Source organism: Triplophysa dalaica, chromosome 5, assembly GCF_015846415.1.
Source record: "Triplophysa dalaica isolate WHDGS20190420 chromosome 5, ASM1584641v1, whole genome shotgun sequence".
NCBI classification, from domain to species: Eukaryota; Metazoa; Chordata; class Actinopteri; order Cypriniformes; family Nemacheilidae; genus Triplophysa; species Triplophysa dalaica.
The window spans coordinates 15,299,764-15,313,623 of NC_079546.1; the positions used below are offsets into that span (position 1 = coordinate 15,299,764).

A 13,860-nucleotide genomic window follows, 5' to 3' on the forward strand; every position below is an offset into this window, starting at 1 on the left:
AAGCCTTGTCTACGAAACCGTGCATTGAATGCTTAAAGGTTTGGTTACCTTGTCATTATATTCCACTCTATGGCTTAAAGCAGACTATGTTTCTGCTCGGTTTCGAACCGAGGACCTTTTACGTGTAAAGCAAACGTGATAACCACTACACTACAGAAACGTGGACAATTCCTGCGTACGTCGTCAAACTGCCGCTGGTTTAAAACAGACCACGCAAGTATTGTCTGACTTTGGCAAGAAACTTGCCAGTCACAAATTTGAAGGTATTCCAGGTCAAGTTTATTCAGGTAAGACATCTCGAACATTCATCTTAGTCTGGGACTAGTCTTAAGCCTTGTCTACAAAACTTGGCATTAAATGCTTTAAATTTTGTTTAGCTTGTAATTACGTTTAACCATATGACTTAAAGAAGGCGATTATTCTGCTCGGTTTCGACTAGGGACCTTTCACGTCAGGAGAATGCGACAGTCATTAAAAGAACATAGTACGTGACATAATAGAGGCTGAATTTGACAATCCCAAAAAGCTTTCAATCAGGCCGATACGCAGTGCAGCTACGTTTTACACCGATGGAATTTGCTCTGGTTGACGCCAAAACCTGAAAACTGTTTCTGCTCGGTCTCGAACCGAGGACCCTTCGCGTGTTAGGCGAACGTGATAACCACTACACTACAGAAACTCTGAAATTGGCATAAATTTGCCAGTCACAAATTTTAAGGTGTTTCAGGGCAAGATTTTTCAGTTAAGGAATCTCAAACAATCATCTTAGTCTGGGACTAGTCTTAAGCCTTGTCTACGAAACCGTGCATTGAATGCTTAAAGGTTTGGTTACCTTGTCATTATATTCCACTCTATGGCTTAAAGCAGACTATGTTTCTGCTCGGTTTCGAAACGAGGACCTTTCGCGTGTTAGGCGAACGTGATAACCACTACACTACAGAAACTCTGAAATTGGCATAAATTTGCCAGTCACAAATTTTAAGGTGTTTCAGGGCAAGATTTTTCAGTTAAGGAATCACAAACAATCATCTTAGTCTGGGACTAGTCTTAAGCCTTGTCTACGAAACCGTGCATTGAATGCTTAAAGGTTTGGTTACCTTGTCATTATATTCCACTCTATGGCTTAAAGCAGACTATGTTTCTGCTCGGTTTCGAAACGAGGACCTTTCGCGTGTTAGGCGAACGTGATAACCACTAAACTACAGAAACTCTGAAATTGGCATAAATTTGCCAGTCACAAATTTTAAGGTGTTTCAGGGCAAGATTTTTCAGTTAAGGAATCTCAAACAATCATCTTAGTCTGGGACTAGTCTTAAGCCTTGTCTACGAAACCGTGCATTGAATGCTTAAAGGTTTGGTTACCTTGTCATTATATTCCACTCTATGGCTTAAAGCAGACTATGTTTCTGCTCGGTTTCGAACCGAGGACCTTTTGCGTGTAAAGCAAACGTGATAACCACTAAACTACAGAAACGTGGACAATTCCTGCGTACGTCGTCAAACTGGCGCTGGTTTAAAACAGACCACGCAAGTATTGTCTGACTTTGGCAAGAAACTTGCCAGTCACAAATTTGAAGGTATTCCAGGTCAAGTTTATTCAGGTAAGACATCTCGAACATTCATCTTAGTCTGGGACTAGTCTTAAGCCTTGTCTACAAAACTTGGCATTAAATGCTTTAAATTTTGTTTAGCTTGTAATTACGTTTAACCATATGACTTAAAGAAGGCGATTATTCTGCTCGGTTTCGACTAGGGACCTTTCACGTCAGGAGAATGCGACAGTCATTAAAAGAACATAGTACGTGACATAATAGAGGCTGAATTTGACAATCCCAAAAAGCTTTCAATCAGGCCGATACGCAGTGCAGCTACATTTTACACCGATGGAATTTGCTCTGGTTGACGCCAAAACCTGAAAACTGTTTCTGCTCGGTCTCGAACCGAGGACCCTTCGCGTGTTAGGCGAATGTGATAACCAATACGCTACAGAAACTCTGAATTTCGCATAAATTTGCCAGTCACAAATTTTAAGGTGTTTCTGGGCAAGATTTTTCAGTTAAGAAATCTCAAACACTCATCTTAGTCTGGGACTAGTCTTAAGCCTTGTCTACGAAACCGTGCATTGAATGCTTAAAGGTTTGGTTACCTTGTCATTATATTCCACTCTATGGCACAAAGCAGACTATGTTTCTGCTCGGTTTCGAACCGAGGACCTTTTGCGTGTAAAGCAAACGTGATAACCACTACACTACAGAAACTCTGAATTTCGCATAAATTTGCCAGTAACAAATTTTAAGGTGTTTCAGGGCAAGATTTTTCAGTTAAGGAATCTCAAACAATCATCTTAGTCTGGGACTAGTTTTAAGCCTTGTCTACGAAACCGTGCATTGAATGCTTAAAGGTTTGGTTACCTTGTCATTATATTCCACTCTATGGCTTAAAGCAGACTATGTTTCTGCTCGGTTTCGACTAGGGACCTTTCACGTCAGGAGAATGCGACAGTCACTAAAAGAACATAGTACGTGACATAATAGAGGCTGAATTTCGACAGTCTACAAAACCGTGCATTGAATGCTTAAAGGTTTGGTTACCTTATCGTTATATTCCACTCTATGGCTTAAAGCAGACTATGTTTCTGCTCGGTTTCGACTAGGGACCTTTCACGTCAGGAGAATTCGACAGTCACTAAAAGAACATAGTACGTGACATAATAGAGGCTGAATTTCGACAGTCTACAAAACCGTGCATTGAATGTTTAAAGGTTTGGTTACCTTGTCATTGTATTCCACTCTATGGCTTAAAACAGACTATGTTTCTGCTCGGTTTCGAAACGAGGACCTTTCGCGTGTTAGGCGAACGTGATAACCACTACACTACAGAAACTCTGAAATTGGCATAAATTTGCCAGTCACAAATTTTAAGGTGTTTCAGGGCAAGATTTTTCAGTTAAGGAATCTCAAACAATCATCTTAGTCTGGGACTAGTCTTAAGCCTTGTCTACGAAACCGTGCATTGAATGCTTAAAGGTTTGGTTACCTTGTCATTATATTCCACTCTATGGCTTAAAGCAGACTATGTTTCTGCTCGGTTTCGAACCGAGGACCTTTTGCGTGTAAAGCAAACGTGATAACCACTACACTACAGAAACGTGGACAATTCCTGCGTACGTCGTCAAACTGGCGCTGGTTTAAAACAGACCACGCAAGTATTGTCTGACTTTGGCAAGAAACTTGCCAGTCACAAATTTGAAGGTATTCCAGGTCAAGTTTATTCAGGTAAGACATCTCGAACATTCATCTTAGTATGGGACTAGTCTTAAGCCTTGTCTACGAAACCGTGCATTGAATGCTTAAAGGTTTGGTTACCTTGTCATTATATTCCACTCTATGGCTTAAAGCATACTATGTTTCTGCTTGGTTTCGAACCGAGGACCTTTTGCGTGTAAAGCAAACGTGATAACCACTACACTACAGAAACGTGGACAATTCCTGCGTACGTCGTCAACCTGGCGCTGGTTTAAAACAGACCACGCAACTATTGTCCGACTTTGGCAAGAAACTTGCCAGTCACAAATTTGAAGGTATTCCAGGTCAAGTTTATTCAGGTAAGACATCTCGAACATTCATCTTAGTCTGGGACTAGTCTTAAGCCTTGTCTACAAAACTGGGCATTGAATGCTTAAAGTTTTGTTTAGCTTGTAATTACGTTTAACCATATGACTTACAGAAGGCGATTATTCTGCTCGGTTTCGACTAGGGACCTTTCACGTCAGGAGAATGCGACAGTCATTAAAAGAACATAGTACGTGACATAATAGAGGCTGAATTTGACAATCCCAAAAAGCTTTCAATCAGGCCGATACGCAGTGCAGCTACGTTTTACACCGATGGCATTTGCTCTGGTTGACGCCAAAACCTGAAAACTGTTTCTGCTCGGTCTCGAACCGAGGACCATTCGCGTGTTAGGCGAACGTGATAACCAATACGCTACAGAAACTCTGAATTTCGCACAAATTTGCCAGTCACAAATTTTAAGGTGTTTCAGGGCAAGATTTTTCAGTTAAGAAATCTCAAACACTCATCTTAGTTTGGGACTAGTCTTAAGCCTTGTCTACGAAACCGTGCATTGAATGCTTAAAGGTTTGGTTACCTTGTCATTATATTCCACTCTATGGCACAAAGCAGACTATGTTTCTGCTCGGTTTCGAACCGAGGACCTTTTGCGTGTAAAGCAAACGTGATAACCACTACACTACAGAAACTCTGAATTTCGCATAAAATGCCAGTAACAAATTTTAAGGTGTTTCAGGGCAAGATTTTTCAGTTAAGGAATCTCAAACAATCATCTTAGTCTGGGACTAGTCTTAAGCCTTGTCTACGAAACCGTGCATTGAATGCTTAAAGGTTTGGTTACCTTGTCATTATATTCCACTCTATGGCTTAAAGCAGACTATGTTTCTGCTCGGTTTCGACTAGGGACCTTTCACGTCAGGAGAATGCGACAGTCACTAAAAGAACATAGCTTGTAACATAATAGAGGCTGAATTTCGACTGTCTATAAAAACCGTTCATTGAATGCTTAAAGGTTTGGTTACCTTGTCATTATATTCCACTCTATGGCTTAAAACAGACTATGTTTCTGCTCGGTTTCGAACCGAGGACCTTTCGCGTGTTAGGCGAACGTGATAACCACTACACTACAGAAACTCTGAATTTGGCATAAATTTGCCAGTCACAAATTTTAAGGTGTTTCAGGGCAAGATTTTTCAGTTAAGAAATCTCAAACACTCATCTTAGTCTGGGACTAGTCTTAAGCCTTGTCTACGAAACCGTGCATTGAATGCTTAAAGGTTTGGTTACCTTGTCATTATATTCCACTCTATGGCTTAAAGCAGACTATGTTTCTGCTCGGTTTCGAACCGAGGACCTTTTGCGTGTGAAGCAAACGTGATAACCACTACACTACAGAAACGTGGACAATTCCTGCGTACGTCGTCAAACTGGCGCTGGTTTAAAACAGACCACCCAAGCATTGTCTGACTTTGGCAAGAAACTTGCCAGTCACAAATTTGAAGGTGCAATGCGTCAGGGGAATGCGACAGTCACTAAAAGAACATAGTACGTGACATAATAGAGGCTGAATTTGACAATCCCAAAAAGCTTTCAATCAGGCCGATACGCATTGCAGCTACGTTTTACACTGATGGCATTTGCTCTGGTTGACGCCAAAACCTGAAAACTGTTTCTGCTCGGTCTCGAACCGAGGACCTTTCGCGTGTTAGGCGAACGTGATAACCAATACACTACAGAAACTCTGAATTTCGCATAAATTTGCCAGTAACAAATTTTAAGGTGTTTCAGGGCAAGATTTTTCAGTTAAGGAATCTCAAACAATCATCTTAGTCTGGGACTAGTCTTAAGCCTTGTCTACGAAACCGTGCATTGAATGCTTAAAGGTTTGGTTACCTTGTCATTATATTGCTCTCTATGGCTTAAAGCACACTATGTTTCTGCTCGGTTTCGAACCGAGGACCTTTTGCGTGTGAAGCAAACGTGATAACCACTACACTACAGAAACGTGGACAATTCCTGCGTACGTCGTCAAACTGGCGCTGGTTTAAAACAGACCACCCAAGCATTGTCTGACTTTGGCAAGAAACTTGCCAGTCACAAATTTGAAGGTGCAATGCGTCTACAAAACCGTGCATTGAATGTTTAAAGGTTTGGTTACCTTGTCATTGTATTCCACTCTATGGCTTAAAACAGACTATGTTTCTTCTCGGTTTCGAAACGAGGACCTTTCGCGTGTTAGGCGAACGTGATAACCACTACACTACAGAAACTTTGCGTGTAAAGCAAACGTGATAACCACTACACTACAGAAACGTGGACAATTCCTGCGTACGTCGTCAAACTGGCGCTGGTTTAAAACAGACCACGCAAGTATTGTCTGACTTTGGCAAGAAACTTGCCAGTCACAAATTTGAAGGTATTCCAGGTCAAGTTTATTCAGGTAAGACATCTCGAACATTCATCTTAGTCTGGGACTAGTCTTAAGCCTTGTCTACAAAACTTGGCATTAAATGCTTTAAATTTTGTTTAGCTTGTAATTACGTTTAACCATATGACTTAAAGAAGGCGATTATTCTGCTCGGTTTCGACTAGGGACCTTTCACGTCAGGAGAATGCGACAGTCATTAAAAGAACATAGTACGTGACATAATAGAGGCTGAATTTGACAATCCCAAAAAGCTTTCAATCAGGCCGATACGCAGTGCATCTACGTTTTACACCGATGGAATTTGCTCTGGTTGACGCCAAAACCTGAAAACTGTTTCTGCTCGGTCTCGAACCGAGGACCCTTCGCGTGTTAGGCGAACGTGATAACCAATACGCTACAGAAACTCTGAATTTCGCATAAATTTGCCAGTCACAAATTTTAAGGTGTTTCTGGGCAAGATTTTTCAGTTAAGAAATCTCAAACACTCATCTTAGTCTGGGACTAGTCTTAAGCCTTGTCTACGAAACAGTGCATTGAATGCTTAAAGGTTTGGTTACCTTGTCATTATATTCCACTCTATGGCACAAAGCAGACTATGTTTCTGCTCGGTTTCGAACCGAGGACCTTTAGCGTGTAAAGCAAACGTGATAACCACTACACTACAGAAACTCTGAATTTCGCATAAATTTGCCAGTAACAAATTTTAAGGTGTTTCAGGGCAAGATTTTTCAGTTAAGGAATCTCAAACAATCATCTTAGTCTGGGACTAGTCTTAAGCCTTGTCTACGAAACCGTGCATTGAATGCTTAAAGGTTTGGTTACCTTGTCATTATATTCCACTCTATGGCTTAAAGCAGACTATGTTTCTGCTCGGTTTCGAACCGAGGACCTTTTGCGTGTGAAGCAAACGTGATAACCACTACACTACAGAAACGTGGACAATTCCTGCGTACGTCGTCAAACTGGCGCTGGTTTAAAACAGACCACCCAAGCATTGTCTGACTTTGGCAAGAAACTTGCCAGTCACAAATTTGAAGGTGCAATGCGTCAGGGGAATGCGACAGTCACTAAAAGAACATAGTACGTGACATAATAGAGGCTGAATTTCGACAGTCTACAAAACCGTGCATTGAATGCTTAAAGGTTTGGTTACCTTGTCATTATATTCCACTCTATGGCTTAAAACAGACTATGTTTCTGCTCGGTTTCGAAACGAGGACCTTTCGCGTGTTAGGCGAACGTGATAACCACTACACTACAGAAACTCTGAAATTGGCATAAATTTGCCAGTCACAAATTTTAAGGTGTTTCAGGGCAAGATTTTTCAGTTAAGGAATCTCAAACAATCATCTTAGTCTGGGACTAGTCTTAAGCCTTGTCTACGAAACCGTGCATTGAATGCTTAAAGGTTTGGTTACCTTGTCATTATATTCCACTCTATGGCTTAAAGCAGACTATGTTTCTGCTCGGTTTCGAACCGAGGACCTTTTGCGTGTAAAGCAAACGTGATAACCACTAAACTACAGAAACGTGGACAATTCCTGCGTACGTCGTCAAACTGGCGCTGGTTTAAAACAGACCACGCAAGTATTGTCTGACTTTGGCAAGAAACTTGCCAGTCACAAATTTGAAGGTATTCCAGGTCAAGTTTATTCAGGTAAGATATCTCGAACATTCATCTTAGTATGGGACTAGTCTTAAGCCTTGTCTACGAAACCGTGCATTGAATGCTTAAAGGTTTGGTTACCTTGTCATTATATTCCACTCTATGGCTTAAAGCAGACTATGTTTCTGCTCGGTTTCGAACCGAGGACCTTTTGCGTGTAAAGCAAACGTGATAACCACTACACTACAGAAACGTGGACAATTCCTGCGTACGTCGTCAACCTGGCGCTGGTTTAAAACAGACCACGCAACTATTGTCTGACTTTGGCAAGAAACTTGCCAGTCACAAATTTGAAGGTATTCCAGGTCAAGTTTATTCAGGTAAGACATCTCGAACATTCATCTTAGTCTGGGACTAGTCTTAAGCCTTGTCTACAAAACTTGGCATTAAATGCTTTAAATTTTGTTTAGCTTGTAATTACGTTTAACCATATGACTTAAAGAAGGCGATTATTCTGCTCGGTTTCGACTAGGGACCTTTCACGTCAGGAAAATGCGACAGTCATTAAAAGAACATAGTACGTGACATAATAGAGGCTGAATTTGACAATCCCAAAAAGCTTTCAATCAGGCCGATACGCAGTGCAGCTACGTTTTACACCGATGGAATTTGCTCTGGTTGACGCCAAAACCTGAAAACTGTTTCTGCTCGGTCTCGAACCGAGGACCCTTCGCGTGTTAGGCGAACGTGATAACCAATACGCTACAGAAACTCTGAATTTCGCATAAATTTGCCAGTCACAAATTTTAAGGTGTTTCTGGGCAAGATTTTTCAGTTAAGAAATCTCAAACACTCATCTTAGTCTGGGACTAGTCTTAAGCCTTGTCTACGAAACCGTGCATTGAATGCTTAAAGGTTTGGTTACCTTGTCATTATATTCCACTCTATGGCACAAAGCAGACTATGTTTCTGCTCGGTTTCGAACCGAGGACCTTTTGCGTGTAAAGCAAACGTGATAACCACTACACTACAGAAACTCTGAAATTGGCATAAATTTGCCAGTCACAAGTTTTAAGGTGTTTCAGGGCAAGATTTTTCAGTTAAGGAATCTCAAACAATCATCTTAGTCTGGGACTAGTCTTAAACCTTGTCTACGAAACAGTGCATTGAATGCTTAAAGGTTTGGTTACCTTGTCATTATATTCCACTCTATGGCTTAAAGCAGACTATGTTTCTGCTCGGTTTCGACTAGGGACCTTTCACGTCAGGAGAATGCGACAGTCACTAAAAGAACATAGCTTGTAACATAATAGAGGCTGAATTTCGACTGTCTACAAAACCGTGCATTGAATGTTTAAAGGTTTGGTTACCTTGTCATTGTATTCCACTCTATGGCTTAAAACAGACTATGTTTCTTCTCGGTTTCGAAACGAGGACCTTTCGCGTGTTAGGCGAACGTGATAACCACTACACTACAGAAACTCTGAAATTGGCATAAATTTGCCAGTCACAAATTTTAAGGTGTTTCAGGGCAAGATTTTTCAGTTAAGGAATCTCAAACAATCATCTTAGTCTGGGACTAGTCTTAAGCCTTGTCTACGAAACCGTGCATTGAATGCTTAAAGGTTTGGTTACCTTGTCATTATATTCCACTCTATGGCTTAAAGCAGACTATGTTTCTGCTCGGTTTCGAACCGAGGACCTTTTGCGTGTAAAGCAAACGTGATAACCACTACACTACAGAAACGTGGACAATTCCTGCGTACGTCGTCAAACTGGCGCTGGTTTAAAACAGACCACGCAAGTATTGTCTGACTTTGGCAAGAAACTTGCCAGTCACAAATTTGAAGGTATTCCAGGTCAAGTTTATTCAGGTAAGACATCTCGAACATTCATCTTAGTATGGGACTAGTCTTAAGCCTTGTCTACGAAACCGTGCATTGAATGCTTAAAGGTTTGGTTACCTTGTCATTATATTCCACTCTATGGCTTAAAGCAGACTATGTTTCTGCTCGGTTTCGAACCGAGGACCTTTTGCGTGTAAAGCAAACGTGATAACCACTACACTACAGAAACGTGGACAATTCCTGCGTACGTCGTCAAACTGGCGCTGGTTTAAAACAGACCACGCAACTATTGTCTGACTTTGGCAAGAAACTTGCCAGTCACAAATTTGAAGGTATTCCAGGTCAAGTTTATTCAGGTAAGACATCTCGAACATTCATCTTAGTCTGGGACTAGTCTTAAGCCTTGTCTACAAAACTGGGCATTGAATGCTTAAAGTTTTGTTTAGCTTGTAATTACGTTTAACCATATGACTTACAGAAGGCGATTATTCTGCTCGGTTTCGACTAGGGACCTTTCACGTCAGGAGAATGCGACAGTCATTAAAAGAACATAGTACGTGACATAATAGAGGCTGAATTTGACAATCCCAAAAAGCTTTCAATCAGGCCGATACGCAGTGCAGCTACGTTTTACACCGATGGCATTTGCTCTGGTTGACGCCAAAACCTGAAAACTGTTTCTGCTCGGTCTCGAACCGAGGACCATTCGCGTGTTAGGCGAACGTGATAACCAATACGCTACAGAAACTCTGAATTTCGCATAAATTTGCCAGTCACAAATTTTAAGGTGTTTCAGGGCAAGATTTTTCAGTTAAGAAATCTCAAACACTCATCTTAGTCTGGGACTAGTCTTAAGCCTTGTCTACGAAACCGTGCATTGAATGCTTAAAGGTTTGGTTACCTTGTCATTATATTCCACTCTATGGCTTAAAGCAGACTATGTTTCTGCTCGGTTTCGACTAGGGACCTTTCACGTCAGGAGAATGCGACAGTCACTAAAAGAACATAGCTTGTAACATAATAGAGGCTGAATTTCGACTGTCTATAAAAACCGTTCATTGAATGCTTAAAGGTTTGGTTACCTTGTCATTATATTCCACTCTATGGCTTAAAACAGACTATGTTTCTGCTCGGTTTCGAACCGAGGACCTTTCGCGTGTTAGGCGAACGTGATAACCACTACACTACAGAAACTCTGAATTTGGCATAAATTTGCCAGTCACAAATTTTAAGGTGTTTCAGGGCAAGATTTTTCAGTTAAGAAATCTCAAACACTCATCTTAGTCTGGGACTAGTCTTAAGCCTTGTCTACGAAACCGTGCATTGAATGCTTAAAGGTTTGGTTACCTTGTCATTATATTCCACTCTATGGCTTAAAGCAGACTATGTTTCTGCTCGGTTTCGAACCGAGGACCTTTTGCGTGTGAAGCAAACGTGATAACCACTACACTACAGAAACGTGGACAATTCCTGCGTACGTCGTCAAACTGGCGCTGGTTTAAAACAGACCACCCAAGCATTGTCTGACTTTGGCAAGAAACTTGCCAGTCACAAATTTGAAGGTGCAATGCGTCAGGGGAATGCGACAGTCACTAAAAGAACATAGTACGTGACATAATAGAGGCTGAATTTGACAATCCCAAAAAGCTTTCAATCAGGCCGATACGCATTGCAGCTACGTTTTACACTGATGGCATTTGCTCTGGTTGACGCCAAAACCTGAAAACTGTTTCTGCTCGGTCTCGAACCGAGGACCTTTCGCGTGTTAGGCGAACGTGATAACCAATACACTACAGAAACTCTGAATTTCGCATAAATTTGCCAGTAACAAATTTTAAGGTGTTTCAGGGCAAGATTTTTCAGTTAAGGAATCTCAAACAATCATCTTAGTCTGGGACTAGTCTTAAGCCTTGTCTACGAAACCGTGCATTGAATGCTTAAAGGTTTGGTTACCTTGTCATTATATTGCTCTCTATGGCTTAAAGCACACTATGTTTCTGCTCGGTTTCGAACCGAGGACCTTTTGCGTGTGAAGCAAACGTGATAACCACTACACTACAGAAACGTGGACAATTCCTGCGTACGTCGTCAAACTGGCGCTGGTTTAAAACAGACCACCCAAGCATTGTCTGACTTTGGCAAGAAACTTGCCAGTCACAAATTTGAAGGTGCAATGCGTCTACAAAACCGTGCATTGAATGTTTAAAGGTTTGGTTACCTTGTCATTGTATTCCACTCTATGGCTTAAAACAGACTATGTTTCTTCTCGGTTTCGAAACGAGGACCTTTCGCGTGTTAGGCGAACGTGATAACCACTACACTACAGAAACTTTGCGTGTAAAGCAAACGTGATAACCACTACACTACAGAAACGTGGACAATTCCTGCGTACGTCGTCAAACTGGCGCTGGTTTAAAACAGACCACGCAAGTATTGTCTGACTTTGGCAAGAAACTTGCCAGTCACAAATTTGAAGGTATTCCAGGTCAAGTTTATTCAGGTAAGACATCTCGAACATTCATCTTAGTCTGGGACTAGTCTTAAGCCTTGTCTACAAAACTTGGCATTAAATGCTTTAAATTTTGTTTAGCTTGTAATTACGTTTAACCATATGACTTAAAGAAGGCGATTATTCTGCTCGGTTTCGACTAGGGACCTTTCACGTCAGGAGAATGCGACAGTCATTAAAAGAACATAGTACGTGACATAATAGAGGCTGAATTTGACAATCCCAAAAAGCTTTCAATCAGGCCGATACGCAGTGCATCTACGTTTTACACCGATGGAATTTGCTCTGGTTGACGCCAAAACCTGAAAACTGTTTCTGCTCGGTCTCGAACCGAGGACCCTTCGCGTGTTAGGCGAACGTGATAACCAATACGCTACAGAAACTCTGAATTTCGCATAAATTTGCCAGTCACAAATTTTAAGGTGTTTCTGGGCAAGATTTTTCAGTTAAGAAATCTCAAACACTCATCTTAGTCTGGGACTAGTCTTAAGCCTTGTCTACGAAACAGTGCATTGAATGCTTAAAGGTTTGGTTACCTTGTCATTATATTCCACTCTATGGCACAAAGCAGACTATGTTTCTGCTCGGTTTCGAACCGAGGACCTTTAGCGTGTAAAGCAAACGTGATAACCACTACACTACAGAAACTCTGAATTTCGCATAAATTTGCCAGTAACAAATTTTAAGGTGTTTCAGGGCAAGATTTTTCAGTTAAGGAATCTCAAACAATCATCTTAGTCTGGGACTAGTCTTAAGCCTTGTCTACGAAACCGTGCATTGAATGCTTAAAGGTTTGGTTACCTTGTCATTATATTCCACTCTATGGCTTAAAGCAGACTATGTTTCTGCTCGGTTTCGAACCGAGGACCTTTTGCGTGTGAAGCAAACGTGATAACCACTACACTACAGAAACGTGGACAATTCCTGCGTACGTCGTCAAACTGGCGCTGGTTTAAAACAGACCACCCAAGCATTGTCTGACTTTGGCAAGAAACTTGCCAGTCACAAATTTGAAGGTGCAATGCGTCAGGGGAATGCGACAGTCACTAAAAGAACATAGTACGTGACATAATAGAGGCTGAATTTCGACAGTCTACAAAACCGTGCATTGAATGCTTAAAGGTTTGGTTACCTTGTCATTATATTCCACTCTATGGCTTAAAACAGACTATGTTTCTGCTCGGTTTCGAAACGAGGACCTTTCGCGTGTTAGGCGAACGTGATAACCACTACACTACAGAAACTCTGAAATTGGCATAAATTTGCCAGTCACAAATTTTAAGGTGTTTCAGGGCAAGATTTTTCAGTTAAGGAATCTCAAACAATCATCTTAGTCTGGGACTAGTCTTAAGCCTTGTCTACGAAACCGTGCATTGAATGCTTAAAGGTTTGGTTACCTTGTCATTATATTCCACTCTATGGCTTAAAGCAGACTATGTTTCTGCTCGGTTTCGAACCGAGGACCTTTTGCGTGTAAAGCAAACGTGATAACCACTAAACTACAGAAACGTGGACAATTCCTGCGTACGTCGTCAAACTGGCGCTGGTTTAAAACAGACCACGCAAGTATTGTCTGACTTTGGCAAGAAACTTGCCAGTCACAAATTTGAAGGTGTTTCAGGGCAAGATTTTTCAGTTAAGGAATCTCAAACAATCATCTTAGTCTGGGACTAGTCTTAAGCCTTGTCTACGAAACCGTGCATTGAATGCTTAAAGGTTTGGTTACCTTGTCATTATATTCCACTCTATGGCACAAAGCAGACTATGTTTCTGCTCGGTTTCGAACCGAGGACCTTTTGCGTGTAAAGCAAACGTGATAACCACTACACTACAGAAACTCTGAATTTCGCATAAATTTGCCAGTAACAAATTTTAAGGTGTTTCAGGGCAAGATTTTT

At 41.3% G+C, this 13,860-nt stretch overlaps 10 non-coding genes across 10 annotated transcripts; all 10 read right to left on the minus strand.

Annotated features, from left to right (window-relative positions):
• Nucleotides 1-2,185: 2,185 nt before the first annotated feature.
• Nucleotides 2,186-2,258, minus strand: trnav-uac (transfer RNA valine (anticodon UAC)). The gene has a single exon. It is a non-coding gene; the product is annotated as a tRNA-Val (tRNA).
• An 817-nt stretch (nucleotides 2,259-3,075) lies between these two features.
• Nucleotides 3,076-3,148, minus strand: trnav-uac (transfer RNA valine (anticodon UAC)). Its single transcript has one exon. It is a non-coding gene; the product is annotated as a tRNA-Val (tRNA).
• Nucleotides 3,149-4,188: 1,040 nt separating this feature from the next.
• Nucleotides 4,189-4,261, minus strand: trnav-uac (transfer RNA valine (anticodon UAC)). Its single transcript has one exon. It is a non-coding gene; the product is annotated as a tRNA-Val (tRNA).
• Nucleotides 4,262-4,633: 372 nt separating this feature from the next.
• trnav-aac (transfer RNA valine (anticodon AAC)) lies at nucleotides 4,634-4,706 on the minus strand. Its single transcript has one exon. It is a non-coding gene; the product is annotated as a tRNA-Val (tRNA).
• Nucleotides 4,707-7,786: 3,080 nt separating this feature from the next.
• On the minus strand, nucleotides 7,787-7,859 carry trnav-uac (transfer RNA valine (anticodon UAC)). Its single transcript has one exon. It is a non-coding gene; the product is annotated as a tRNA-Val (tRNA).
• Nucleotides 7,860-8,570: 711 nt separating this feature from the next.
• On the minus strand, nucleotides 8,571-8,643 carry trnav-uac (transfer RNA valine (anticodon UAC)). Its single transcript has one exon. It is a non-coding gene; the product is annotated as a tRNA-Val (tRNA).
• A 637-nt stretch (nucleotides 8,644-9,280) lies between these two features.
• On the minus strand, nucleotides 9,281-9,353 carry trnav-uac (transfer RNA valine (anticodon UAC)). Its single transcript has one exon. It is a non-coding gene; the product is annotated as a tRNA-Val (tRNA).
• Nucleotides 9,354-9,609: 256 nt separating this feature from the next.
• On the minus strand, nucleotides 9,610-9,682 carry trnav-uac (transfer RNA valine (anticodon UAC)). The gene has a single exon. It is a non-coding gene; the product is annotated as a tRNA-Val (tRNA).
• An 892-nt stretch (nucleotides 9,683-10,574) lies between these two features.
• Nucleotides 10,575-10,647, minus strand: trnav-aac (transfer RNA valine (anticodon AAC)). Its single transcript has one exon. It is a non-coding gene; the product is annotated as a tRNA-Val (tRNA).
• A 3,080-nt stretch (nucleotides 10,648-13,727) lies between these two features.
• Nucleotides 13,728-13,800, minus strand: trnav-uac (transfer RNA valine (anticodon UAC)). The gene has a single exon. It is a non-coding gene; the product is annotated as a tRNA-Val (tRNA).
• Between the last annotated feature and the right edge of the window lie 60 nt (nucleotides 13,801-13,860).